Here is a 12765-nt window from a genome sequence, read left to right on the forward strand (position 1 = left end):
TTTATCCAGTCTTGTTAATCACAAAAATTCAGATTGTTTCAGGTGTTTTTCCATTAGAAGCTGAACTGCATTGATAATCATCCTCCATGTCTCTTCATGCACATGAAGTATTTCTCTAACGTTGATTCTAAGAAGTAGAATTTGGGGGTCCTGGAACATGTGCGCTTTAAAATTTAAGTATCTATTGCCAAATTCTCCTCCAAAGTAACTATGGCAATTTATAGTCACACCAGCAGTTTATGAAATCACTCGACTTCCCACGTCCTCACTAACGTGTGACACTATGGGAAAACTGCTTACTCTGGGGCTCCTCATCTCTGTCTGAGTCTGTATCTGAATTTTTTCCCTTCTTATGTCCTCAGTATTTTTGTAGGTCATTGGAAATCTTGGCAAACATCACTTTTAAAGCTGCGTTATATTCCGTCGCATGGATGTACCATAATTTATTTAACTACTCCCGTCTCGGCAGACATTTAAGTTAAATTTTATGCTGCTGAGCAATGTCATTGTTCTTTGCGGGCTGTCATTATGGATCAGCTGTTGGGCCTTGGAGCGATCACTCCTACACCCGTTTGGCATGATTTTCACTTGATGTTTGCTGATTTAATCCGTGCTCATTCCTCAGACAACGAGCAGTGTAGCACGGTGATTAAGAGACTGGGCTCTCGCATTAGACTTGTCAGGGTTCACATCTTGTCTCAGCCACTTTCTCTGTGACTCGGACAGTCATTTTGCCTTTCTGGGCCTCAGTTGTCCATTGCACAGTGATGATAATAGTGCCTACTTTCTGGGCAGAGGTTCTCAAACTTGAGCATGCGTCAGAATCACTGGGAGAGCTTGGTAAAACACAGATTGTAGGCCCCACGCTCGGCCTCTGTTTCAGTAGGTCTGGGGTGGGCTCCGAGAATGTGCGATTTGGACAAGTTCCCGAGTGAGGCTGATGTGGCTGGTCTGGGGACCACACGTTGAGAATCAACATCCTAGGGGTTGTCATGAGTGTTAAATGAGGTGGTACATAAGAAGTGCTGCCTAGCAGAGGGCCTCGCACCTGTAACTATTTAGTGAGTGTCAGAAGCATCAGTGATGTTGTTTTTGGTCATTGGAAGTGACAGTTGGCAGACCAGGTTCATTAATTATCCGCAGAGTAACATGTCACGCTGAAACGTCTCTGGAAGGTTTTAGGACTTTGAATCTGCTACAGTTCAGGGATTATCTCTGGGCTGGAGCTATAGAGGTGTGTATGTGTGTGTACGTGTGTGTGTGTGTGTGTGATGGGGTAGACAGAATATGCCTTTCTACAATTGACATACATCTGAAAAATGAACTCTTGAATTAAGAAATCACGGTCCTTTGAAATTTTCCCCCTTCCTCTTTCCTCTCCCCGTCTTTAACGATCCTGTTGCTACATGGCCACTTTCAAGCATTTTAAATAATTGTCCAAATATCAGGCAGGAACCCAGATAAATCAGTATGAGACACGAGTGCCTCTTCCAGAGGCAGGATTGCTGCCAGCCGAAAGACAAGGCCTGGGCTAATGAATTCTTACTTCCCGTGAGAAGTGCCCTGCAGCTGGACTAGTCAGAGATGCATAATTTTGATGGGAACATAACTCAATTTTAGGAAAATTGAAATATAGTATATACAGGAAAAGGAATTTGAGAAGGATAAGTGTAAGACATTCAGATCTCTTGCAGTGCCCACCCAGAACCATTCTTTAAAAAAAAAAAAAATCCTATTGCTGTGAAATGCTGTTGAGCTGTTTCCAGGAGTTATGCTTTGAAGACAGCAATTTTGCAGATGGTATTTCAGCCCCAGAGAAGAAATGCAAGTGTGTTAAGTCATCATCCACTGCCTGGTGTTTAATGAAACATCTCTCCACCCATGGACCGCTGGTGGTGCCCCCCAGTGGGTGGGACTGGGATAACACTGCAAGCAGTGGGTCCCCCCCCCACACTTCCCCATCATAGTGTTTCTTAACTCCGCCCCCCAGAAAGGCAAGGACTGGGAGCTTGGAGAAAGCCCAAAGAAGGCAGTTTTTAAGAAAAAGATTAAGGGCATCATATCTCTTTATCCCCCATCCATCGCTGCTCCTATCCAACGGACCTTGCGCTAGCCCTCGGAATACATACAAGAATTAAGATATAACGTTGCTCCTCAAAGAATGTACAGTCTGATGAAGGTGGGGAAAATTTGTCTAAAGACAAACTCAGGCAACAAGAACTCTTTTTTTTAATATTGAAAAAAAAAGAAGAGTGCAAAAAACTACGGTCTGATACAACACCCGTCCCAATTCTCACCACAGAGAGCAAAAGTTAACATGTCACATTTGATTCAAAATTTTACAAGAAGGGGAATACCACTGATAATGTAGAAGTCCTGGTTATTCCTCTCTCCAGTCCCACTTTGCTCTCTTTCTCTCCATGGGAAGGAAAAGCACTATGATGAACTGGGTAGGTATCCAAATCCACGTGCGTATTTTGTACTTTCAAAATAGAGGTACGTGCAACCTGAGACCCAATGCACTGTTCTTTTTAATGTACATAAATGGTATCTAATGTGTTAGAATTTCCTTTACCTCACCCTGATGGTTCAAAATCCATCTATGGGGACACATGTGGTTCTAGCGTATTCATCTTGGTTGCTGTTTTGTATCCTGTGGTATAAGTGTTCTGTCTTTTATTTGATCATCACCCTTTGATGGACATTTAGGTTGCTGATGGTAAGGGGATCTTCCGTCTGGATAGCTGAAGGCAGAGAACAGGTGTCTCTGCGACCTCAGTTGGACTCGTTAGCTTGTTCCGTGGAAGCCCGGGACTCCAGAGTTAGGGCTTCTCACTTCAAGCTTTAAAAAGCTCCATTTCCAGCTGAATTAAAAAAATCTTATTTTGCAAAGCATCCAGTAAACAAATTGCTCTCGTTACTCCCACTGAGAGGATGCAAATAGCTTCGGAAGAGCTTCAGCTGAAGTCACACCTGATGGTTTCATGAGGCATTACTGGGGGGATGTGGGTCCAGCTTTAAGTAGTTGAACATGACATCTTGGGGCTACCTAGACATGTCCCTCGTGGTCCTCATGGACATTACTTATACTCTTGCACACAGAACATGTGTAGTTAGGATGCTGTCACAATGACCTATTGTCTACGATGCTGGACCTGGTACCAAGGACTGCCGGCTGAGGATGATGTGTCAATGATCTTACCGTGGACCTGTTTCTGTTCCTGGGATTTCAGGAAAAAACAAAGTGGGGGGAAGGGAAAAATGTTCTTTATGTCGAATCTTCCTAGTTTTACAGAAGGCACTTTGAAAAGAGCAGTCAGCATTTTCCGAAGTTCAAAAATAGCTCAGCTGTGTTATGTAACCTCCTGCTTGCTCTCGCAAAGTTATTAAACATCTGTTCCCTCGCCAAGCGTAGAGCGCATCACTGGCAACTTCCGGAGCTGTGAAGGTAAACCAGTACCTGTTCCGCTGGTACGGAACCCAGGCTGTTCTGTCCAGTTCTGTTCCAAGAATCTGTCCAGTTCACTGGCGGATGGGCCGCCTGGGAGTCCGCGTGGCATCGCGGTTAAGAGTGGGCGCTGGAGCCAAGACTGCCTGGTGTGAATCCCTCATCTGAACCCCCTTAGATCTAAGACGTTGGGCAAGTCGCTTAATTCCTCCACGTCTGCTCCCTCAGATATAGCATGGGGCTAAGAAAAATTTTGTCTCTTAGCCCAGAGGCTGGCATACGGAAAGCAGTCTATAAATGGTTACTATTATTGATAAAATATGTGTGTGCCTTATAGTCATCTCTTCTTACTGTAGCAGAATTAAATGAAAACATATATGTATAACACTTATATTGTACCTGGCAGGTAGTAGGCGTTTCACAAATAACTGTCAACTCATTATTGTCTTCTTGCTATTATTATAATGTAATGATGGTCGTCATCATTATTATTACTCTGATTTGTGCTTGTTATACTCAACCTATGCACAGGCAGGGAAGTGAGAAATGGCGTGTATTTCCATCTTGCTTCTTAATGACTGAATTCTGACTCTATGTCCTGTGGCTCCGTTTCAGTTAGAGGAGCAGGAGAAGTCCCTGCATTGGAAGTCACATAGAAGCGCTCAAGTCGATCTGTAGCACACACGAGTACGAAAAGAACAGCTTCCCCTGGGAGACTTATGAATTAGTATTGAAGGGAAGTTATTGGCCTTAATTGATGAGACCTGGCTCGACCACTTATGTGTTTTACATTAACTTCTTGATTTATGAGGTTGGGTTTCTGCTTTGAGAAGCAACAACATTGTAAATTATCACCCCGACAGGAAGGAGAATGGAAGAAAGATGTCTAAACGAGAGTGAGTTTAATTCATATTCAAGTTACATTAACACTTTTTTTCCATCTTCCTTTCTAAAATAACCACAGGAAATGTTTCTAGTTTAATGACCCATTAAGAGACTGCACTAAACTTGGTTGGCATATTTTTGTTCAATAGTCAGAATTATCACTGTTGGTTTCTTTATGAGTGCTGATAAAAGAGCGTGCTCAGTTAATTCTCTGAGCTTGACCGGAGTTAAAACTTCCCTGGGTGAATGTGATAACTCTTCACAAATATTTATCTGTGGGATTGCCATATGCTCGACAAACACTTCTGGCAATGGCACTGGGCACCCAGGAGACCAAGCCATCCTCTGGGCTTGTACTGTAAGTCTAACCCGGTCTCTGGATTCAGGAATGGGGGAAAATGGCTGAACCTCAAAGAGATATGTAGGGCGAGAATCCAGGGGCATGTGCCAAATTGAGAGCCCAAGTACATCCCACCAAGCTGTGGAATGTGGGTTTGGACAGTGCTCTGTTCAAACCCTCTCATTATCTAGGTTATCCTGGGCAAGTTACTTAATTTCTTTGAGCCTCCATTTCCTTCACTGTAAACAGAGATAATTCCAACCATAGAGGATTATGGCAACACTTAAATGCATGTAATTTACTTAGCCAAGCATCTAGGATATAGTTGGCACCCTACAGACGTTAATTCTCCTTCCCTGGGCCAAATGCACAGCTCAATCTGACTCCTTCTGTGTCCCGATCGACCCATGAGACGTGGGCTGTGCTCTCTCGGTGTTCAGCCTGAGAGCTAAGTCAACATTCTCTCCTCGGCATCATTGCTGTTTGTGGCATCTCTCCTGGAACACAGTCCTCTCTTTTTCTGGCTGAAAGTCAAAAGGACTGTATGCCAACCCTGCAATGCGAGTCAATCATCTCCAATTGGCATCCAGTGAATAGGTCGACAAATGGTGGAAACCCGATGCTGGCACCTTGAGAGGACCAGAAGTTGGCCGTGCCTTTACCTTGAAGGAAAGGTGGTTTGGGTTGTTTTGGGGTCACGCATAGAGCATAAATATTGTTCAGATTTGCTTTAGGCCAGATGCAAGTCTTTGGATCTGGGGACCAGCATGCCTAACAAAGAGATGTATTGATCTATTTCCTCCAGGGTTGAATTCCAGGGAAGTTTCCATTTTGAAACTTGTTAATTTGGTGACATATACTAGTAATTTGCTGCAACTGTCTTCTGTGAAAAGATAAAGCAAAGAAAAGCACCATCTTTGTTACCCGGGTGCCTGCTGACAGAGAGCATACTGGGGCAGGGGGTGTAAACGTGTGTGCACGGGGACCGGCTGGGAGACCACCTCATAGTCCAGGAGAGGGAAGCTGTGACTTGGATTGGAGTCAGGCTGCGGATTCAGAGCAGGGTGGGCGGGCTCGGTGCACGTTTTGGAGGTAAAATTCACAAGACTTGGTGGATGACTATGAAATGATGAAAGAGATGTGACGATCAATAATTTTGCACCTGTGCTGCTGCATAGATGGGGGTGCCTTTTACAAAACTGGAGAAGAAACAAACTGGGAGAGAGTGAGTCAGGAACAACATCTAGTTTCAAACATGTTTAACTGACGCGCTTTTGAGACATCCAAGTGGAAATCTCAAGTAGGCCAGTTGGAGACAAGAGTCTGAGTTCAGACTGAAAATTACAGCACACAGGTTTTGAGCTTATTGGTGGCGGTTAAAGCACCAGGATTGGGTCAGGTCACCTAGGAGAAGATGAAGACTCAGAGGGATGGGGTTCAAACCATGAAGAGCTGCAACATTAATTGGGAAATAACCCCTGAGGGGAAAGAGATTGCTGGAGAGAAAGCATTGGGCTGTGAATTCCAGCTGCATCTCCCCACGTGGAGACTCTCTGTCCCCAATCTTGATTTTGTCCTGGAGCCTAGTGGGTGTCTGTACAGTGTCTGTGATATGCTAGACATCGTGATAGGTAGAATGGACCTGCCAAAGATTTATTATCTATAGCCATTGCTAATCTATCCGGGTTTAGTGCAACCTAGGAGAGTTAAATAATCACACCAGCAATTTTAATCAATACGTGGAAAAGTGAAATTTATCATGTGATGGACTGCCAGGCAAATCATCAGAGCAGTGCATCCTTTGAGGCAAACGCGACCAATATGATACTGGGCTGGAGCCATGAGGTAGACGGTGAGCCAGGCTTTGGGTCTGGGGAGAGGAGGAGATGATACTATAGGAAGGGGAAAAAAAAATCTCTGCTTTTGTTTCATTCTTGACATGATCTGGGAAACACCTGATGGCACACAAAACAACAAAATTAAAAATCCCTCCCATCGTAAGGGAGGGCGTGTGGCACAGCGTGAGGGGCAAATGCTTGGGGCCAGTTTGTTTACGAGCTGTCCTTCCTTTGCTGTCCTGGAGGAGAGTCTGTCTACGCGCCTCCTCGTATGCAGGACAGAAGGCTCCTTGTCGTCCCTTCCAGGTGGGAGCTAGACAGCCAGCACGGGCCTCTCCCCCTGTTCTCTGCCTTCATCCTCTTGCGTCTCTGCTTCCTCCTCTCTTGCCTCCGTGTGGATGCCACCTGCCTGCAGGTGTAACTGAGCCCCATGCACGTCCTGGTGCCTCAGAGCCTGGCCTGAGTCCCAGGGACGGAGGAGTCACTGTCAGCCTGGTGACGCTAGCTGGGCTCTGCGTGGGCCGGGGAGGCCAGCCGCATGTTGACACAGGCCCCGAGGTTTGGTGAATGAACTGGCTTATCTGCTGATGTCTGGTGTCCTCTTGTCCAGATCCCCACAGCCAGTTCCTGAGGATTCATTTCATATGGTTAAGTCCCATCCAAACGCAAGGAGTAAATGCACACTGCTCAGTTTCCTGCATGAGGAGAGCGGCTCTCCTGACGCCTGTGCTCATCTCCTTTTCATTCCCATCACTATTAATAAAAGGAAGTTTTAAAAATTCAATTTAATTAGGGGCTGGCCCGGTGGTGCAGCAGTTAAGTTCGCAGCTTCGGCTGTGGCGGCCTGGGGTTCGCCGGTTCGGATCCCGGGTGTGGACATGGCACCACTTGTCAAGCCATATGTGGCAGGTGTCCCACATATAAAGTAGAGGAAGATGGGCATGAATGTTGCTCAGGGCCAGTCTTCCTCAGCAAAAAGAGGAGGATTGGCAGCAGATGTTAGCTCAGGGCTAATCTTCCTCAAAAAAAAATCAATTTAATTAATACATCAGTATGTATGTGTGGGGGGAGGGCAACTTCAAGTTTCAAAAGTTACATTATAAACCATATGTATTTTAAAATGTGATATGATGGAAATATTAAAATACTCTAATGATATGGCCTACCATGTATTGAGTGCCTCCTATGTGCCAGTCAGTTTAAGTACATTATATAACCGGAATTTAAATAAATAAAACGTTCTCCCAAAGCAGAACGTGTGAACTTAACCACTGCACCACTGGGCCAGCCCCTAATTAAATTGAATTTTTAAAACTTCCTTTTATTTAAAACTTCCTGTTATTATATAACAGGAATTTCAGTGGTAGATTGCACTTCAGGTACAGTATGATCAAGGTTTTGGTTCTTTTCCCTATGATCTCTTGACTCTGTGTTTTGGGGGGTGTGGTCTTTGTTCTTCAACTAGTTCCCTTCATGACCTCAAGTTTGCTGCCAGCCACACCTGGGATGACTTCTTTGTGGCTACAGTAGAGCGTGTGCACATTATTGGGCCAATAATAGCTATTTTGAAAATGCCATGTATTGACTGGCTTAATTCTGGACTCCTGCCTCAATCACTGAGAAGGCAAATAGGCTTAGGTTAAATCAAACCAGTCCAACTCTTAGATCTGGGAATGGGGTAAGCTTCCCCCAAGGCCTGTAGATTCTTATGGGAGGCATGAGTCTCACCAATGTGAGTTCTGTTAAGAATGAGGAAGAGAGAAATGGAGCCTGGATAGACTACTAGCGGGTCAATTATCAGTCATAATAACTCATATTACGTATGAGGAAACTGAGGACCAGAGAAGTTACATAACTTGACAAAAGCCACACAGCTAATATAAAATGGAAGCAAACCTCATATCCAGTTTTGTTTGGATCTAGCCCCATGATACTCCTTTCAGAGGCTGCAAATTGACCTGTAGTTGTGAGAATTTTTTTTAACTCACAGAATGTTTTTACCACTTTCAAAAGTTGAATTTCTCGATGTTTAAAAATTGTAAGATTGTGTGAAAAATTGTGTTTTTAGCTAATCTTGAAAATACGAAGAGCTGATGATCATAAGCCTGGAAGTCTGAAAAGTTGGGACACTAGATGCTGGGTCCAACCCCTCCGCTCCTCAGGAAAAAGCTGCAGTTTGCGAGTTCCCTCCTGATTGTGTGTTGCTGGGCTGGGGGTGGGTTTATGGGGAGAATTATCTCAGCGTTTACTGCCCCTTCCAATCTGGGTGTTTCCTCATTCACTCGATGTGTTGGAGTCACTCGGTTAGTTTCTGAATTTCTTTCGGAGGGAATTGCGCCGTGTGTGGCTGTAGATTCAGTGTGTCTGTGGGAGGAGGTGAGTTCAGGAGCCCCCTCTTGTCGCCATCTTGGACCAGATCGTTCCTCCTACCTGGAGATGGTCAACCGGACATGGGAAGTGACTTTTAGATTGAGGAAGGCCTGCCCAGTTCACCTTAGTCCCTATCTGGACCACTTACTCATTCATATTACCTTCATGGCCTCTTTAAGCCTTTGTTTAATCGTAAGATGTATTGGATTGATTACTTTTATCATAATCACCATTATTTACAATCACTACCAAAATAAGAACTTGATGAACCTGAAGACTGGGGGGGGTCAGTTATCAGAACGAGTGATAATGGGAAACTCTGATACCTCACCTCCAGGCATCCTTATCCTGGCTCAGGACAACTAGATCTGAAGACCACATGGATCTCTCATCCTATACGCTTGCAGCTTCACCGAATTCTGGAGAAATCACCTAAAGAACTGCTGGTCTATGATTTTCCGTGACTGGATGCTCCACAAGATTGGAGAGGCGCCTCTGATCTTTGAGTCACATTTTCCCAAAACAAAACAACAAAACAAAACAAAACTGGCTTCTAAAGTTGCAGCTGGGAGTGTGTGGGACATAGTCATCTGGGACTAAGTGGTCATTTTATGTGGCCGTAGGTCACAAACCTACTTCTCCATTCAACTTACAGGTGAGAATTTGAGCTGTTTGTCCCTAGAGTGGCTTGTCCAAAGGCCAGAACTTACTGAATTACCCAAGGAGGGTTCCCACTCACCAGACTGGATTAATTTGTAGGTGGTCTTCTAAAGCTGGAAGAAAATCATTTGTTCTGCCAGAGGGTGGGGTGGGTGTCCAGCTTTTTTTTTGCAATGTCATGAAATTTGTCAAATGAATGGCGGACGGTGGAGTCTGATGGAACTCACGTCACTTGTTCAGAGTCACTGCTGAAAATGTCAATTTGTCATCTAAGCCTCGTAAAATATATGGTTCTAATCTGATTTTTCTTCTTTATGGTACTTGAGTTTTCAATATTTGCTATAAAAATAACTTTCGGGTTTGTAAATTCTAACTGCTAAGGATATGTTCAGCAGATTGAATGGTCTTAATTATCTTCATTAAATTTCATCTTGTTGACTTCCACTTCTGACCAAGATGGAGTAACAGGGACTGGATAGATCCTACTGACTAAAACAACCAAATACAGACAAAAATATAGGAAATGATTTTTCGGGACACTGGATATCAGGCGAAAGAAGATAAGAAATAAACTGGGGGAGTCCTATGAATGCCAGCTCACCACCTTGAGAGAGTTTCCAGGCTGCGACATAAGGATGGGAAACCCAAGTCAAGCCTGGAAGATTCTCTGAGCTGAGCAGATGAAGATGAGGCCAGGGACATAAAAGCAGCTAGAGCTCATAGGACAGCATCCCTGAGAAAAGTGTGGATAGAGAGCGCTGGAGGTCCACACAGCAGGTCATGGATGTGAGGGCACACAGAATGTGCTTATGGACAAAAAGAGGGGAAAATGGGGTCCAGAGAGGGTTTGGGTGTCATTCTCAGGCAAGCTGTGTTCCTTGCCATCATCAGAGTTTTTAAGTGATGGTGGAAATAGAACTTGTATTAGTCAGGGTTCTCCAGAGAAGCAGAACTGATAAGATGTGTAAGTGTGTATACACGCATGAAGAGAGAGGGAATGGGAATTGGCTCACGCAATGATGGAGGCTGAGGAGTCCTAGGATCTGCAGTCAGCCAGCTGGCGACCCAGGAGAGCGGATGGTTTAAATTCCAATCTGAGAGGTGGCAGGCTTGAGACCCAAGAAGAGCTGCTGTTTCACTTTGAGTTCTGAAGTCAGGAAGGGACTGATGTCCCAGATCAAGGTGCTCAGGCAGCAGGAGTTCCTCCTTACTCATGGGAGGATCATCCCTTTTGTTCTATTCAGGTCCTCAACTGATTGGATGAGGCCCACCTGCATGAGGGAGAGCAATCTGCTTTACTTGGTCTACTAGTACAAATGTTAATCTCATCCACAGACACTCTCTCAGACACACCCAGAATAAAGTTTGGCCATGTATCTGGGCACCCTATGGCCTACTCAAATTGACACATAAAATTAACCATGTTAGAAGCCAAAGTCAGATTTAGGGCATTGGATTCTAACCCAAGCTTTGCTTATGTGTATGGCTGTAATCTTTGGCAAGACTCTTAGCTTTTCTGGGTCTCAGCTTCCTCCTGTGTAGATTTATGGTGTTGGATACAATAATCTAGAATGGAATTGCATGATGTCAGAGCAGAAAGGGATGCTGGGAATGACTGAGACCAATAATTTTAAATGTTTTTTCTTCTCTGTACATGAGGGAGCTTCTGGTTGCTTCTGCGATATTAGCAGAATCCCTGCATAGTGGTAACTCCGGTCCTTTTTTCTCATTCAAGAAAACATTAGCATGCACATGAGTTATGACAGTGACTCTGCTCTAATTTATATTTTTAGAATAAATAATTCATAAAATTTGCTCAAACTCATGAAGTAAATTATTAGTTGTAATGTTGGTTTTACAACATCAGACTTGTAAATTACTTCTCTGTGCTTTATTACAGATGAGGAAATTGAGGCCTAGAAGACACAGGGCTCGTTTTTCACTAACGAGAGACTGGTTAATGGCAAAGGCAGGCTAAGCCCAATTTTTCTTTCTCCCAGACTTCGGTGTGTTGCTTCCAATACATCAGTCCTCTTTCCTTCTAGTTCCTTTGTGATTAATAATAATAATTTGGTGGTGATGATGATGACACTCATGGTGATGATGGTGATGGTGATGATGATGATGGTGATGATAGTGATGATGGCGGTGATGATGCTGATGCTGATGATGGTGATGATGGTGGTGATGATAGTGATGATGATGATGGTAGACGCTAGGGACCTTGTACACCAGTACTTAGCACAGCGTAGATACTTAATAAATGTGTTGAATGAATGCATAATGATAATTGCTAACACAGCACTTGCTTTGATCTAGATGCCATGGTAAGGATTTTTACATGCATTATCTTGCTTTATTCTCCCAACAACTCCATGAAATAAGTGGTATTATCGTTCCCATGTTTGCATGAGAAAAAAAATCTCAGAGATAAAAATGACTCTGCCGGGGTCCCCTAGTGGTAGAACCAGGATCCAGGTCGTCTCTCTGACTCTAGCACCTGGCCCTCTGGTTCTCTGGCCTCTCAGGGGAGGAGGAAGCTCCAGGTGTGCTTTCGTGAGGCCCTGGCAAGCCTTCCAGTGCCGGAAAGTACATACGAAGACCCTCCCATTGTCAGCAGGAGTCATTTGCTCGTCTTTTGAGTTAATTTATTATGAAAATGTGATAGATGGGAATTCATTTTATAAACCACAAAAGCTTTCTGAAAATGTTAATATTCTCAGCATAATATCAATTATTATTATTGTCATTATCATAGAGATCTATGTTTGGCATTGCCAGAAATAAAGCAAGTGAAGATCAAAGGGGAGAAGCAGGTCTTTCCTGGGAGGATGTTTATGAGAATAGTTAAAAGCTCAGTTGCAGAGTCATCAGCTGCCTTTAAATTAGTTCTAGAATGAGTCCCTTCAGACTTTGTGCACCCCTGAGGAGTACCAATAAATATTAACTGGATGCAAAGAATGGAGCAGAAACGTCAGCAGGGGAGTCCCAGTGATTCTGAGTAGGCAGAAGGAGGGAAGTAAAAGGTAGAAGGAAGAGGGAAGCCAATACTTAATTTTGACACTGGGTGCAAGCCAGGTCCTAATGGGGTTGTCTGCCTTGATTTTTAAACTGTTCTATTCACATCTAGGCAGGAAGGCCAAACCATTGGCAAACATCTTCCACTCCATACAGGAGCTGGGGGAGGAAGCCATCGTGCGTGCCGCTAAACCACTTCCAGATCT

The 12765-nt window shown here is 44.2% G+C and overlaps 1 protein-coding gene across 1 annotated transcript in view; it reads left to right on the forward strand.

The window, feature by feature from the left end:
- GRIN2A (glutamate ionotropic receptor NMDA type subunit 2A) overlaps positions 1 to 12765 on the forward strand; it is a 361399-nt gene that overhangs the window by 214804 nt on the left and 133830 nt on the right. The gene's annotated exons all lie outside the window — the stretch shown is intronic.

Source organism: Equus caballus, chromosome 13 (assembly GCF_041296265.1).
Source record: "Equus caballus isolate H_3958 breed thoroughbred chromosome 13, TB-T2T, whole genome shotgun sequence".
Classification (NCBI taxonomy): Eukaryota; Metazoa; Chordata; class Mammalia; order Perissodactyla; family Equidae; genus Equus; species Equus caballus.